We start from the raw sequence: 16,414 nt of genomic DNA on the forward strand, positions 1-16,414 counted from the left end.
CATATTCATTTTTTACAAAAAATAGTTTCGAAAACCCATTTCATTTAACGTAGTTTATTTTCTTTTTAATTGAATTTTTTTTTCAGTTATCAATTGCTTTCTTATATTCTTCTTTGAATTATTAACGCAATCCAAGCACTCAATGTCCGTTCACACACCCTGCATTCAAACTTTTACAAACTTTGTCCTTCGTTAGTTTTTCCTTTTTTTTTAGCACTTTAAGAAGTGTTACTGTTATACCAACTTAAGAGAAGAAGAAGCGCTAAGCATTTTGTAACTGTAACACATTTTTTACTGCAAACAAATAAAACACACTGCCATTGTAATAGCTGTACACTTTAATGCACGAATAACAACAACAGCCACCAACACAATATCTTTCTCCTCTTCTTCTTCAATGCGCAATAATACATATATAATTTCATTAATTTGTAATAATATTTTGATTAGATAATTAAAATTAAATATTTATGTAGTTTTTTTTTTTTTTGTTCTTTTACTAGCAAAAAAACTACACTACACAAGCAACAACTATACGTTTGAGTACGAGCCAACAACTCGCAATCGTAACTCCACTTCAGTGTAAGTTTAAAACTCGACTGAATCTATTCGAGCTTTCCGCCATCCTTAAATATACCAACACTCGATACTGTGTATACGGATTTGCTGCATGTAATGCTCGTACCTACACGAAGTTTGGCTATGGCATAATGTTGCACGAATATTTTCAAAAAGCTGCGAGAGGACACTGGATATGCTGGCAACTCTCTGAGTTGTTTCTCTCTGCGGCAAGATGTGTACATGTGGAGCATTAAGGACTGTTAGCCCACGCTCTTTTTGTATGGTGACAAAGAAGAATGAGATTTATTAGTACTCTAAGTTGTTTGAAGGTCTGTTAGGTTAAGTTGAACTGGCCGGTCAACAAAGAACTCACATTGACTGAATGTGTCCATAGCGTTACCAGAATTTGTTTGACGACCAAACGGAAGAACGCCAATCAGGTGCTAGGACATATGTTATAGAATAAATCCGTCCTCTTGGCAAATACTAGCAGTTTTCTAGGACCCAGCTTAATTACTACCTCAAGATATGACAACTCTGTCGCCCCAAATGGCTAGAGCCTTGACCTGGCGAGCGCAGGACTTGAACGCAGAACGTACTCAATTGTTTCTTCCTGCTCCATCTATCCTATATAATTTTTTTTGGCTCTTTTTTATTTCAAGGATCAATTTGTTCTGCAAAAAAAAACCAAGTACACATGAAGTTCGATGTACACGTCTAAGAAACTAATGTTTTTATGTAAACAGAACTCGCCCAGGAACTGGAGAGAAATTCCAACAGAGGCAACATTACCAGAAACAAATAATTTCGGGCTGTTTTAGAAGAGCTCCGCCGGATTCGTATCTGCAACAACCTTTACCGACAAGTTATTGTTTTATTATCGGCTTATAATCGACAGCGAATTGTGTATTATCGTCGAGTTATCGGATTTTTATTGGTTTATTACGGGCTTGTTTTAACCGGGTCGCAGATATGTAAATCGAAAATTTTCGATAACAAATCGATAACATGACGATGACAAACAGACAGTACGTCTTTCTATAACAAATCGATAAAGTTTTGATTATTTATCACTATATTTTTGAAAAATAGTTAGTAACTTTTCGATAATAAATCGAAAACTTTTTGATACCAAATCTATAACTTTTTGAAAACAACTCGATTACTTGTCGAAAGATTTTTGATAACATATCGACGACTTTTCGATAAATAATCGACAAATTACCGATAATAAATCAATAACTTTTCGATAAAAAACCGATAACTTGGCGATAAACCGTAGGAATAAGTCATATACAGAGAAATCTGCGCGCCGGTAACTCCTCGAGGCATTTACGCAACTTCTTTGAAGTCGGCAAAGAGTTGGGTCTTGTTAAAAGCCGGCTTACACTCTTCCGCACAAGAGACTTAAATCGTGATATTTAGAGTATTTGGGTGAAAAGATTTAAGTTCTATCGCCAACGATGGTCTATGATCTCCCTTGCGTTGCCGTTATTCCTTGATTTTTTTCTGTATCGATGATCCAACAAAAGAAACATTAATATGCTCTACTAACAATAGTGATGCCCGGTCCGTCATTCCCCTATAATATACAATTTTATCAAACTCAAATGCCTTTAGCAGCATGGAAGTCATGAAAAATCATCACATTTGTCTATGAGACTGCACTATCGTCTACTGCTCTCTCTATTATAGATTTATTGACCTGCAGATGTTTCGAATTCAATAACGAAGGCAATTAAGTCCGAATCAGACGCAATCCTTGTCGTTGCGGAAACCATACCGATACACCTCCTCGTCGAGGAGAGGAAATCAATTTAACACATCCGAGGAGAAATAGGCAGATATGTTGCTGCCGAGCAGGCGCAAAAGAATCTATCCGACGATGGCAACAGCAATGGAGCTGCAGTGCTGCAGGCAAATGGAACGGGGATTTTGTTACCGAGCTGGAGCCATGGCTGGTGCAGTCACATGGTGAGGTCGGCTTCTACCTAACACAGTTTTTAACTGGTCACAGGAAATTCCGGAGAGATCTCCCAAGAACGGGCAACGTTCAAAATGCAAACTGGCTGTATTTTGAGCTCATAGACGGCACACCTTTTTCAAATGCGATCGCTACGCACAGCAACGGAGAAGGGTGGATCTTACCCCGGGCAGTGTCATCCATAAGATGACCTGCAGAAGATACAGATGAGATATAGTCAGCAGATACGTAAGGAATATTCTCCGAGTGAAACGGCATGATTGCTCAGCCGTCTTACGTGGGAGCTCAGGTGTCGCACTCTCGTACCCGAAGTAATGAAAAATGCGGACCCAGATGCGGGAAATGAGCAGACCGTCGGGCGTTAAGATGTAGGGGATAGCTCATTAAGAGTAAAAGGGAGTCCTACACTTGGAAGACTCGCTGTTAGAGAGATGTTTAACAACAAATTAGTGCATGTAGCATTACCTCCTTCCACCTAACACAAAACCAAACAAACAAACATTTTATGAAGCTAACTTGCATGTGAGCCGCCTAACAAAAATCGCTGTTGTTTTTGTTGTATTAACGATAAAGACACCCCACGAAATTTTTGGGGAGTGTTATCGATATGGATGGTCCTTTGTCGAATATAGAACCGGTAGGTTCCATATAACAAAGCACCATTAAGGTACTAGCCCGATCATCTCGGGAACGGTTTATATGACCACATTAAACCTTCTTGGTCATTACGCCCCAATTTTTCTCACCCCCTAGTTCCGTGGGGAATGGGGTCGTCAAAACCTCGCCTCCTATATATGTGTATGATTCACTCATATTTGTCGCAGGATTCCCCTCGCGTATGGTCGATCGAATTTATTAATCGAAGTGCGAAGCCACCCAGCATTCAATGTTAAACCAAAATTTCCATCATAATCTATAATCTTTAACTTCATAAATGTATGTGTATGTTTCTCTAACATCTAGTAAGAATTGGTTAAGAAAAACCCTTGATCGCCCAGCAAAAAGCCAGATGTGTTTCATGACGAAGACGAACGTAAGTATAAATAGAAGTAATTATTTCACTTCCCAATGCGTTTCTGCTGGCGATAGGTTGAGAAACAGAATATAACTTTCAAGAAATGTGTGGGACTCCCTATAAATGATTTCAGCTGTACTTGAAACGGTGAGCAGGTAATTGAATATTTCAGCCAACTTTTGTGTTATTGTCAAACCCTTATTGAGCCGGTGACTTGTACAGCGTTATTGTACTGAGCTCGAATCGACATATATTATAATTTTTACTAGGCCTAGAATCACTGTGACTTTTCAACATAATTTTGTATCTGGAGACTTTTGATGTATCTAATTACCTCTTCAGGCTCTTTACTCCATATCACATAGGGATTAAGAGTCACACCACCTAGATGAGAGTATCTCTACCTAGCCAGAGCGACGCATTCGCAGAAAATGTGAACCGGAGTTTCATCCACAGAAACAACAAATTCGGGTGTCGGATAGATTCAACTTACCTCGGTGATATCGTAGACCACAGTGTCCCATATAGTACCCAGTGAGAGTTCTTAGGTCCTCCCTGCTTAGATTAGTGAGTTTGGCTGATACTTTCGTTGCCGAAAGTACAAACAGTTTGCCCTGCCTTTGCCCTGGGTAGTCAATCCAGTGACGTCTGAATTGTTTAGTTTCCCAGTTAGTTATACTTTACCTGGTGCGTGGTTTTGTAAGTCCACAAAAGGCCTCTGGGCCATAAAATGCTGCTATAGCACACTGCTTTAATAGAAAATCTGCACGTTCATTACCTTCATGTCCCTGATGTCCGGGAGCCCATCCTAACAAAAACTTGTTTTTGGCTCCCAGGTCATTAAGGGTTTCAGTCATCCACTGGCTTATATGTAACTGTATAAGATTGCACGGCACGCACGGCCGCCTGACTGTCAGACATAATGTATGATGCTGAGCCTCTCCGCAGATATTCTCTACCACAGACTTCTATTGCATGAATTTGTGCCTGAAATACGGTGAGGTAGCATCCCACTGGTATCGATTTCATGAAGCTCGGCCAAGAGATGCCAGCTCCCGTTCTTCCTTCATCGAATTTCGATCCATCCGTGAACCAGACCTCTGAGTCAGGGTCATTAGAGGGATTCCCTGTTTCCCAGTGGGTCCTGTCCACAATGGACAATTCAAAGTTCCGTGAGATTCTAAGCTTAGGGGCCATCGACAATTGACACATTTAGTAAATATGCAAGTATGGAAAACCAAGAAAAGTGAAAAGAATTTCAAGCCCTTATCGTTGGTCTCTCAATGAGGAGACAACTAAGTGCTATTCTCTATGCATCGGCTAGAAGACGAGCACTCTGAACTCACCAAACAAGTTATTTGCATAAACTCATCCTACTTCTATCTTCAATGATTAAGTTTATTCTCGAGGCCTGGAGGAACTCATTACGGGCGGTTTTTACATTTGGTCTTAACATTATTTATAATGAATCAACTTATTTTAAACAAGATTTTTAATTAATATTCTTTTCTACTTATTTACTTACTTAATTGGTGCTTAACCGTCTAAACGGTTGTGGCCGTCCAACAAGGCGCGCCAGTCGCTCCTTCGCTCCGCCAAACGGCGCCAATTGGTCACACCAAGGGAGTTTAAATCCTTTTCCACCTGGTCCTTCCAACGAAGTGGGGGTCGCCCTCTACCTCTGCTTCCATAGGCGGATTCCGATAGAAACACTTCTTGGCCGGAGCATCATCTTTCATTCGCATAACATGGCCTAGCCAGCGCAACCGCTGCGTTTTAAATCGCTGGAATATGTTGATGTCTGCGTATAGCTTGTACAGCTCAACAATAAGTCTTCTTCGGTACTCGCTATCGCCAACGCTTAGAGGTCCATAAATCACAATCCGCTTCATCTGCTGTACTTCATCCTGGACTTGTAGAGTATGATTTTCGTTCGCCGAGAGAGGACTTTACTTTTCAGTTGCCTACCAAGTCCAAAGTAGCATTTATTGGCAAGATTGATTCTTCGCTGGATTTCAGTGCTGATGTTGTTGCTAGTGTTAATGCTGGTTCCCAAATAAACGAAGTCTTTTACTATTTCGAAATTATGGCTGCCAACAGTAGCGTGGTTGCCAAGGTGCGTATGCGCTGACTCTTTGCTCGATGACAGCAGGTACTTCGTTTTGTCCTCATTCACCATCGAGCCCACCTTTACCGCTTCTATTTCCAGTTTGGAGTAAGCAGAGCTAACAGCGCTGGTGTTTAGGCCGATGGTATCAATGTCATAAGCATATGCCAGTAATTGCACGCTTTTATAGTATATTGTTCCAGTGCGGTTAAGTTCTGCAGCTAGTATAATTTTTAATATTCTTTTCACTAACAGCCTTTTCCGCTGTTCAATTTCTAGGAACGATATCCAGGAACTCATTACTGTACTTATATACTAAGCAATTTTTGCAATATTTTTCTAGTGGTCGTTAACCCAAGTTATGCAAATTTTCCACATAATCTTAACAACAAACTCAGCTGAGTATAAAGAACTTAATTTGGCTCCATATAAAAAATAAAAAAATAGATTCATGAAAATGCAGCAATAAAAATTTCATTGCAAATAGGATGAATTAGTGCGAAAGTTATAAAAACTTAACTACAATGAAGAACAGAACAGGAATTAAAGTTAAGCTAGGAGTTAGGGTTATGGGCTGATTGCCCTTCCTCACTGCCTTGGACCGATGGTCCAAGTAAAAATAAACAAAAAACACTCTCACACTTGCGCAGTTTTGGATCAAAACCATTAAAACATAATAACTAGTTAAGATTAGTTTATCACCAATCAACTTTGACGGAAATATTCACGTGCCTGCTACAAGTAAATAGCAATGTTACTGGTACTGAAATGACTTCGATCCTTAGGTATGTAGTTGTTGATAAAAGCGTGAGCGAGGTCAGCCATTCGCCGCCCAGTGCACTCGAGAATATGCCTGTAAAGACCGCCTTAATAATATCATAGATGTCCAAATAAATATTAACCTCCCTAAAGGTTTGAACATTGGATATCATCCAATCATATCAGTGATGAGCTTACTAATTTTTCTAACTTTACACGACAACCCTACTACCCGTCGCAAGGCATCCAAATCGATCCATAAAAAAGTTCAACGGGCAACTAATCTAGGAAATTTCACCAACAAACTTCCTCTTCGTGGGTATATAAATGATGAATCTATCAGCGGGAACAACACTCACCACGCAATAATCGTTTCCCATTTCCTTAACGCAGGTGAGTTAAGAGGCTTAGAATGTTCCCACGGCAGGCATGCCTGTTGAAAGGGGCGACTAAAATGTATAGATGTAGAACGTTGGACGTGGTCATTCGTTACATACCGTATAAATATCCGAAAACCTCCAAGTAGTGTCTTTATCGCTACAACAAAGAGTTAAGAAACTTCATAGAAGAGCTCATATTGGAACTATGTGATGCAATGGCCTCTCTGCTTAGAATCTCATTAAAATTTAAGATATCCATTGTGGACACAACTCTATTGGAAACAGAGAATGCATAAACTGACAGTGACTCAGTGGTTTGGTTCAAGAGTGGATCATAAGTTGATAAAGCAAAAACGGGAGCTCTATGGGCCAAGCTTCAAGGAACCGATACCAATGGGATGCAATCCTACTATTTTTCATGTAGAAATCCATGTACTAGAAGTTTGCTGTGAAGAAGCATCCTCATATATCATACAGCCAGACAGTCTGGCGTGACTTGCAGTTTGACAAAACTAATTCTAAGCCAGTGCATGAATGTTTGGAGTCATAAATGAGCCAAAAACAAGGTTTTGTTAGGATGTGTCCCCTGGCATGAGGACCATGCATGTAATGAACAGGGAGACTACCCACACATTAAAAAATCCATAATATAATAATGCAGTTCAAACAATACTGGATTGAATGCCCTGAGTGAAAACGGGCCAATTGTTTATACACTTAGCTAGAAGAGTATCAGCCAAACTCATTAATCTAAGCAAAGAGGACCTACGAACTCCTACTGGGTACTATACGGCACACTGCAGACTACAATATCACTTAAGTAAGTTAAATATATGGCGGCCACCGTGGTGTGATGGTAGCGTGCTCCGCCTACCACACCGTATGCCCTGGGTTCACACCCCGAGCAAAGCAACATCAAAATTTTAGAAATAAGGTTTTTCAATTAGAAGACAATTTTTCTAAGCGGGGTCGCCCCTCGGCAGTGTTTGGCATGCGCTCCGGGTGTATTTCTGCCATGGAAAGCTCCCAGTGAAAACTCATCTGCCTTGCAGATGCCGTTCGAAGTCGGCATAAAACATGTAGGTCCCGTCCGGCCGATTTGTATTTGTAGGGAAAATCAATAGGAGCACGACGCAAATTGGAAGAGAAGCTCGGCCTTAGATCTATTCGGAGGTTATCGCACCTTACATTTATTTATTTATTTTTTAGGTTAAATATATCGGATACACAACTCTGCCGCTTTTGCGAGCTGGAGGTAGAAACGCCGATGAGGCACTTTAATACATTAAGGGTCTCCACATACAGCATATTGTTTCGTTGTACACAGAGGCTTTTGGAGACTTTCACCGAGATTCAGTTCATAAGTTATACTCATTAGCTGAGCAGAGCTCACAGAGTATATTAATTTTGTTCGCATAACGGTACCCCGTAACGGATATATAGACTTCTATATATCAAAATGATCTAGGCGAAAAAAGAAATTCATTTAACCATGTCCGTCGGTCGGTCTGTCCATCCGCCTGTCCATAAACACTATAACTTGACTAAATTTTGAGGTATCTTAATGAAATTTGGTATGTAAGTTCCTGGGCACTCATCTCAGATCGCTATTTAAAATGAGCGAAATCGGACTATAACCACACCCACATTTTCGATATCGAAAATTTCGAAAAACCGAAAAGTGCGATATATTATTACCAAAGACGGATAAAGCGACGAAACTTGGTAGGTGGGTTGGAAAATTAGTAAAATTTTGGACAATGGGCGTGGCACCGCCCACTTTTAAAAGAAGGTAATTTAAAAGTTTTGCAAGCTGTAATTTGGAAGCTGAGTATGTAATGTTCGGTTACATCCGAACTTAGGCTTTTTTACTTGTTTTTAGTTTATCCCATTCATGTTAAATACCACCCAGCACAGCGAAAGAAAAGCACGCAAGCTTAGGTTAAATTGACCGAGCCATAAGAACTTCACAATGACTGAATAGGTAGATGGTGTTTAGACTCATATTACAAATCTTCCTAATTCTGAGATTCCCTGGCATCTCCTCGTATATCTGCATGTTAAAACCAATTCCTTTACCACCTGACCAGTTACGCCCCCTTTGACTGCAGAGTATGTATGAAAGCAGAGTATGCGATGGTATTATAGCTAAGCCGCACCAAAAATTTTTCCAAGACACTAAAAATGAAAAACGAGACACGAGTAAAATCAAAGAAAATGTCAGCACTTACAGCTCAACACATTGGCCAATTCAAAGTCAACTAATCATGAATTGTGGTGGTAGACCCACACAGCATTTCAAGAGAGAAAACCAAAAAAAAGCTTTAAAAAATAAAGCACTCACACAGTTTTGTGGAATTTGCGCAAATCAACAGAAAAATTAACGCAACTCTGAATTTATATTTACATACACATACATATGCAGTTATTCACATGACATTTAACCGGTTGCATTGTGTATATTTTGGCACCACCCCCAAACTTCTTCACCCACGCACATTATAGTGCAGTTGCAATTTTGAATCATCGTTCAACATATAACCGCCTGCGCATTTTGGGTGCATGAGTGTTTTTAGTAATGTGGATATGAGTTAACCCAACAGTCGGCAGTCAGCGGTTATTTTAGGGAGTAAGTCGCACACCAATCTCTTCAGGGCTAGTCTAAAACTAGTTAAATAATATTCCTAGTAATTGCGCAGATCAACTACGAGAATAACTGGTAAATCGCTCACCTAAGACTGTTTCTTTTATAACTGGAACTATAAACTGAAATATCTACTTTGCGCAAAGATTTTGCTCTCTATGCCTTACATAATAGTATTCTGCCATTGTAGTGTGAACAGCCAACAATTTCAATGCCAAATGAGTAAACCAATTAATATGCTACCTGTAACAAAAAGAGTATAAGGTGTGTGTAAATTAACGTTTTATAGTACGTTTTATATTTTTAAAAAGGTGGCGGACTTGTGTCCGCTTTCATATTTATTGGTTGTGATTCAACTTAAGAATAATTACAATGAATGTCTTAACTTAAAATTACACCTATCATTGGCCATACGTCACGTTGCATTTGCATGTGTGCCCTATTTCCTGTTATTGCCCAAAATCGAACTATTGCTGATTGTTGTTTACTGCGATCGTTGCTGACTGTTGTTTACTGTGCTTATTGCTGACTGTTGTTTGTTACAAATAAATCGATGATGAAGCAATTAATGAAGTTGCGCGTGCAGGCCGTTGGTAAGGGTCAACTTGGTAAGCGGTTGCCTTAACTCTTCCCCCTTTAAGTGGGAGCGTCCTCGATCATTAGTAGAATGGCAAATTGTTAAAACTCACATATGTTGGAATATGATTTTCTTGACTTGATTGGCTAACTTCTTGATTCGTAATAGATTGTACTGGCTTTGCTATTTCTTCTTCTACATATCGTATTTCCACTGATCGTTTCCTTAGGAAAAAAATAAGTATTGTGATTATTAGGAATGCTGCCGTTGTGAAACTTCCGACAGAGAGTGTCGCTTTTTTAATAGAATTGATTTGATGCGTGTTTTTGATGTGCAGGTCTTTTAAAGCTTCTAGGGAGAGTAATTCAATGTGGTCTTTTTCTAATGGAGTTGGCTGTAGTATTGCGGGAATGGTTTCAATTGGTCTTGCTTCAACATTTTCGAATGTTTGGCCGTTTATTTTTATTGTTGCATTGTTAAATATTATCACATGCGTTCCATTGATTGGTTGAGATACTTTATCAGTTTGCACTTCGCCTTCGAACCGGTTTAGCAATATTACTCCGGGTTTGATTTCTTCTAAGGTAGGGACGTGATGGCCGTTCGTTGTCGAACAAGTCGAATTTAAACTATTTATTATTCTAGCTACACATAAGTCTTTACTTAAATATATAACATTTGTTTCTTTACAGATCGTTAGATCATTATAACTTTCACAATCATTTTTTATTCCGTACAGTGAATATTTTCCTTTTAGTATTTCATTATACTCAGTTTTTATTATAGTATTTTTTGCCCTTTTTACAGGTCGTATGATAATTCTTCTAAATATTTCTTTCAGTGTCAGCGGTATTTTAACCATGTATAAAATTTTCATTCCTTTACTTAGTACATTTATTTGTGATATTTCTAGTGCTTCTTCGGCACTTTTAAATGGTATTTTTTCCTTTTTCATCTTGTTGATTGACAATTCTATTTCTTCTTTGCTTAATATTACAGAGTTCAATATATTTTCTTTTGCCCATTGGATGGCATATTTTATATTTATTAATTCTTCCTTAATTAACCTAATTCTATTTTGCAAATTTATTATGATTTCCGTTACAACATTTTCTTCTTTTCTAATAGTGTTTATCATTCTATTAACTATATTAGTTATGTTATTTATTCTTTTTTCAAATAGGTTATTAATTACTACTTGCTCATTATTATTTTCGTTTAGATTATTTAAATTATTGGTTATTATGTTTAAATCTTCGTGGTCGGGAGATCCAGCTATGTATTTCCATGCCGTTCCCAATATATCAATGGATCTTCTAGTTTTATAATTGATGTTAGAGGGTTTAAGTGTATTTAGGATTTCAAGGGTTTGAATGGTTTCATGTTTGAGGAGGGGATATAGGAAGTGATCGTTAGGGATTTGGTTATTTATCTCTTCATATGTCTCTGTCAAAAATTGTTCGTATTTTTCTAAGTCGATGAGGTGAATAAGTCTAAATGTTCCGTCTTGTATTTTCGCTTGTCCATTGTCTATTGTTACTAGTTGGGAATTGCTGTAGTCTAGAATTCGAACTTCTGAGGAAGAGGTAGTAGTAGTAATGAGGAGAATAAGAAGTTTGTAGAGGTCCATTTTGCCTGGAAATTTAATTAGGTTTTTATTAGAGATTTGTGAATTGTTCGTCCTGATACTGTTTTAACTGTTGTCCTGTGATTTTCCAAGACTTCCTCCTTTTTATACTTTGGAGTTAGTTTGGAACCTAGTCTCTTGTTAATTTTAACATAGATTATTTCTCCTACGGGGAAATTTTTATTTTCAGGTCTGTTTTTGTTGTGATACGAGAGATCCTGTTCTTGTTTTTTCCTGAGTAAGGCAATGTTTTCTTGCCTTTTCTGTTCTAATTGTTGTGGGTCATTGTAAAGTCTATTTCCGAAAAATATCTCTATGGGTTTGTTCTTTGTGGTTGAGTGAATCGACGAATTGTATTCCTGTACCGATTTAAATAGAAGTTCTTCGAATGTTATTGTAGGCTGATTGCTTTTGAGACATCTCATTATTTCTGAAAGTGTGCTGTGGAATCTTTCTACCTGACCGTTACTTGTGCTACTGTACGGTGGTGTGGTGTGGACGTTAATGGACATTTCATCCTTAAGTAAGGATGAGATTGAGGCAGAGTTAAGAGATTTTTCGTTATCAATTACTACGAGTCTTGGTATTCCAAATGCGATCATTAGTTCTCGAATCGGATCTTTAATATGCTCTATTGCTCTAGAAGGTATCATTTTAACCTGGGCGTATTTAGAGAATTTATCAATTGCGGTAAGTATTAATTTTTTCTCAGTGGAATATATGTCAACGTGAACTATTTCACCTGGAGACTGAGGAATGGGGGTCTGCTGAATTTGCGGTTTTGCTGGATGCCTATCGTATTTTTGGAAGCGACAAGTTGAACATTTTTTTACAAATTGTTCAATTTTCGCATACATTCTTGGAAAGTAGAATTTACGTAAAATTTCTGTTAATTTGGGTTTTATTTTCGCGGCTGTTTCTGTGAGCTCGTTGATGTTCTTCGATTATAATTTGCTCCTGTTCTGTTTCTGATGTGACGTCCTGGAGTAGAGTCTGTGTGTAACGGATTTTAACATTACTAAAGTGGAGAGGAAATATTTCCTGAATTTTACCCATCAACCCTTCTGTAGTGTACAGACCGTTGACGAGGGCTGGATCTAGATATCTTTTAAATATATCAATGATGTCCTGTGTAGAAAAGTTTGGCTTTGTAATTGTATGTCTGTGGAAAGTAGGGAATGGTAACTGGAACGAGTAGCTTTCCTCGTTGCCAAACATTAGAAACAATTGATTCTTAAAAGCATTTATGGGGGCTTCAGTGGCAGGAATGAGAGGGTGTGAGGAGCTTTCGTTGCTATGTTCTGTAGTTGTGAGGGTGTTAATGTCAGTTTGTGGCGGTCTTGATAGTGCATCTGCAACAACGTTTGTTTTTCCGGGCTTGTACTTCATCTCATAGTTGTATTCTTCCAGGATACACTTCCATCTTTTCATTTTTCCATTGTGGTTTTTATTGCTCAATGCAAAAGTGAGTGGCTGGTGATCGGTGAAAATTACAACCTTTGCAGATCCATATAAGTAGTTTCGTAAGGAGGTGAGGGCCCAAATTATTGCCAGCATTTCTTTTTCATTTGCGGCGTAATTCTCCTCAGTTTTATTTAGTGATCGAGATATGAAAGTTATCGGTTTCCCCGATTGTTCAAGGACGGCACCTAAAGCGTAGTTTGAAGCGTCTGTGGTGACGTGGAATTCTTCTTTGAAATTAGGGTACGATAGTATGACTTCTTGCGATGTTAATGCTGATTTTATTTTATTGAAGGCATCAATAGCGTCGTTATCGAACACAACCGGCTTTTTGTTGGAAGAATTTTTGGACGCATTTTGGTCTTTATACCTGTCGGGGATATGATAAATCCTAAAAATTCGACCTCTTGACGAAAAAATTCGCACTTGTCGAGCTGGACTTTCATGTTCGCTTTTTCTAGCGTATGAAAAATTGTTTCGACGTTTTGAAGATGGCTTTGTTCGTCTTTGCCAAAAACTATTATATCGTCTAAGTAGACATAACATATTTTTCCTATGTGCTCCTTCAATATATCGTCGAGTGCGCGCTGGAAAATAGAGGGTGCGTTCTTTAGTCCGAACGGAAGTCTTGTGAATTCGTACTTCCCGTTGTTAATCGAAAATGCTGTCTTTTCAATGTCTGATTATTTTAATGGAATCTGATGGAAGCCACTTTTCAGGTCGAGAACGGAAAAATATTTGTTGTTCCCAGCTGTGAGATAACCTCATTGATTTCTGGGATTGGGTATCTGTCAGCTATTGTTTGAGTGTTAAGTTTTCTGTAATCTATTACTAGTCTATATTTTCTTTGTCCTGATGCATCAATTTTTTTTGGCACAACCCACACGGGTGAGTTATATGGTGAACGGGATGGTCTGATGATTCCATCTTTTAGTAGATTTCCTATTTCTTTTGTTACGAAGTCTCTCATAGCAAGGGGGTATGGGTAGTATCTTGTATAGACTGGGGTATCAGAGGAGGTCCTGATTTCTCCTACTACTGTAGTGGTGTATGTTAATTTTTCATCGGGCTCTGAAAAAAGATGTGGATAACGTCTAGTCAAATGGTGTATGTGTTGTTTTTGTGTAGCTGTCATATGGTCAGTTCTAATGTCAATTTTATTAATGGTTGGAGAAAGTTTTTGTTTAATTTTTATTCTTAGGCCATTACCTAATGTCAGGGTATCGTCGCGTATATTTATTGTTGAACAAAGGTCCTTAAGAGTGTCATTTCCTATTATTCCGTCAAAGGATTTTAATGTGGGAAGTAAGAAGAATTTCAAAGGTGTGTCATTCTTGCCGAATATATTAATGATGGTATGGTGGGTAATTGCAACCTGTCCGGCAATAGAGTTCGCGATGAAGGGTTCGTCGTTGGGTATTTTCTTTGGGACATGACAGGGTTGGATATAGTTTTTGCTCGATCCTGTATCGATCAACATTTTAAGAATTTTCCCGTTCTGCGTTCTACATTCGACGTAGGGTAACGAAGAACTTTTCATTCTAAAAAATGGATATCAATATGGTCCTGCTTTTCAGGATATGAGCATCCCTCAGCGTATTCCTGGACTGATGGTCCATTTTCTTCTGCTGTTAATGCTGTCTCGTACTCCTGTGCAGTAGGAGTCCAGTTTGGTTGATAGTATTGGTCAGTGTTGTATTGTGGATTTTGTTGGTAGTTTTGTTGGTGGTCTTGCTGGTAATCTTGCTCACTTGCCTCTACGTGGAAATTCCTCTGCTGTTTTAGGGGTACTTGTTGTGAGGAGTTTGATTGTCTCTTCACACCATTATTGGCTTGTGGTCTATTCATATAGTTTACCACTCTTGAATGTAGGGATTTGTCGACGTCCATTGGTTCTGGACGTGGAAGTTGAGGCTTGAAAGGGGTTTGTTGACCAAATGGTCTATTTGGTTGATTATTTTGGAAATTGTTAAAGGTAGGTTGAGGGCGATAGTGATACGCAAGATTCTGGGCTTGCATCTGAGGTCTTGGCATGTATGCCAACTGGGGGTAAAATTCATTGGCTGGTTTTTTGGGTGGTAGAGGTGGTCGGAAGTCATGAGGCTTCCTTTTTGCGCTATTGCTATTCATTGCGTAATGGGAACGAAAGCTTTGGTTCTCCAATTTTAGGCACAAGTGAAGAGCCTGGGGAAGATCTACTGGCTCTCTCATTCCAAGCAATCTTGGTAGATCACCTTTCAGTCCTCGTATGAAAGTGTCGAGGGCTTTATCACGGTATGTGCGGGTAAGTAAATGCATAGATTCTGCACCGACTTCCATGCATCCGAGCTTATTGAGGATAAGGGAGAGATGGGAATAGACGCGTTGGTAGAATTCTTGAATAGTGAGGTTGCCCTGCACTAGAGAGGTCATTTGGTACTCGAGAGTACCTAAATCTCGCTTATCGGCGTAATGGAGAGTAAGGCATCTTGAAATAGCCTTCCAATCCAATGGTGTATTGTAAGATTCGAGAGCAATATCGGCATTGCCCACAACTTTGTTCCTTATAACATTAAGGATGCCGTAGTATTTTGGCGTTCCTTTTAGGGGCTCGTAGATCTGAAGGATACGATCTACGCTTTTTTTCCAAGAGTTAAACTCTCCTGGATTACCAGAAAATTCGCGGAGGCATCGAACAACGTCCGGTATTTTGTCGAGTTCCGTTATGTTGTTCAAGTGGTTTTCATCTATGGTTACGTCAGATATGTTGGAAAAGCAAGCGTTTGGGTTAAGGGCTGCCTGTACTAAATTTCGTCCTTCCTGCTTAAGCATATTGGTGACAAGTCCTGTCACTATGGTTGTTAATTGATCCATATTAAATTGACCTGAAGGAGCGGTAGTTGGTTGAGAAGGTGGGTTAGGCGCATTTGCATTTAACACAGGGGGTCGGATTATGCCATTAGGGTTTGACATTGTTTGAAAAATTTATATTATTTCAGTTTGCTATTATTAATACTATTAATATATATATTTTTTTTTCGTGTTATTATTCTCTGGAGGGTCCCTTTGGTGGTGAATCGCAGAGAATATTCGCTGTTATAAGCTGGAGGGTCCCCACGAACGTGGTGAATCGCAGCTTTGAATTATATTATTTTATGGCTGTACAAGCCAGATATTATTATAAATTGGTATATTAGATTGTAAACTAGTCTAAGCAATATTTAGTTTCCTAAAAAAATTTTGTGGTAAATCCTTATGATTCTTATTCTTTCTTTTGGATTTTGTTTTTTTTTTCAAGATTTCTTATGTCTGTCCTAATT

General features: G+C 38.7%; 1 protein-coding gene across 2 annotated transcripts in view; it reads right to left on the bottom strand.

Annotated features, from left to right (window-relative positions):
* Window positions 1–648, bottom strand: part of LOC137235079 (IDLSRF-like peptide) — a 354,667-nt gene extending 354,019 nt beyond the window's left edge. For both annotated transcript variants that reach the window (XM_067758292.1, XM_067758291.1), the window contains exon 1: window positions 538–648. The gene's annotated coding sequence lies outside the window, so the exon portion shown is untranslated. The remainder of the gene's footprint in view (window positions 1–537) is intronic.
* Between the last annotated feature and the right edge of the window lie 15,766 nt (window positions 649–16,414).

This window comes from Eurosta solidaginis, chromosome 1 (assembly GCF_040869045.1).
Source record: "Eurosta solidaginis isolate ZX-2024a chromosome 1, ASM4086904v1, whole genome shotgun sequence".
Lineage (NCBI taxonomy): Eukaryota > Metazoa > Arthropoda > Insecta > Diptera > Tephritidae > Eurosta > Eurosta solidaginis.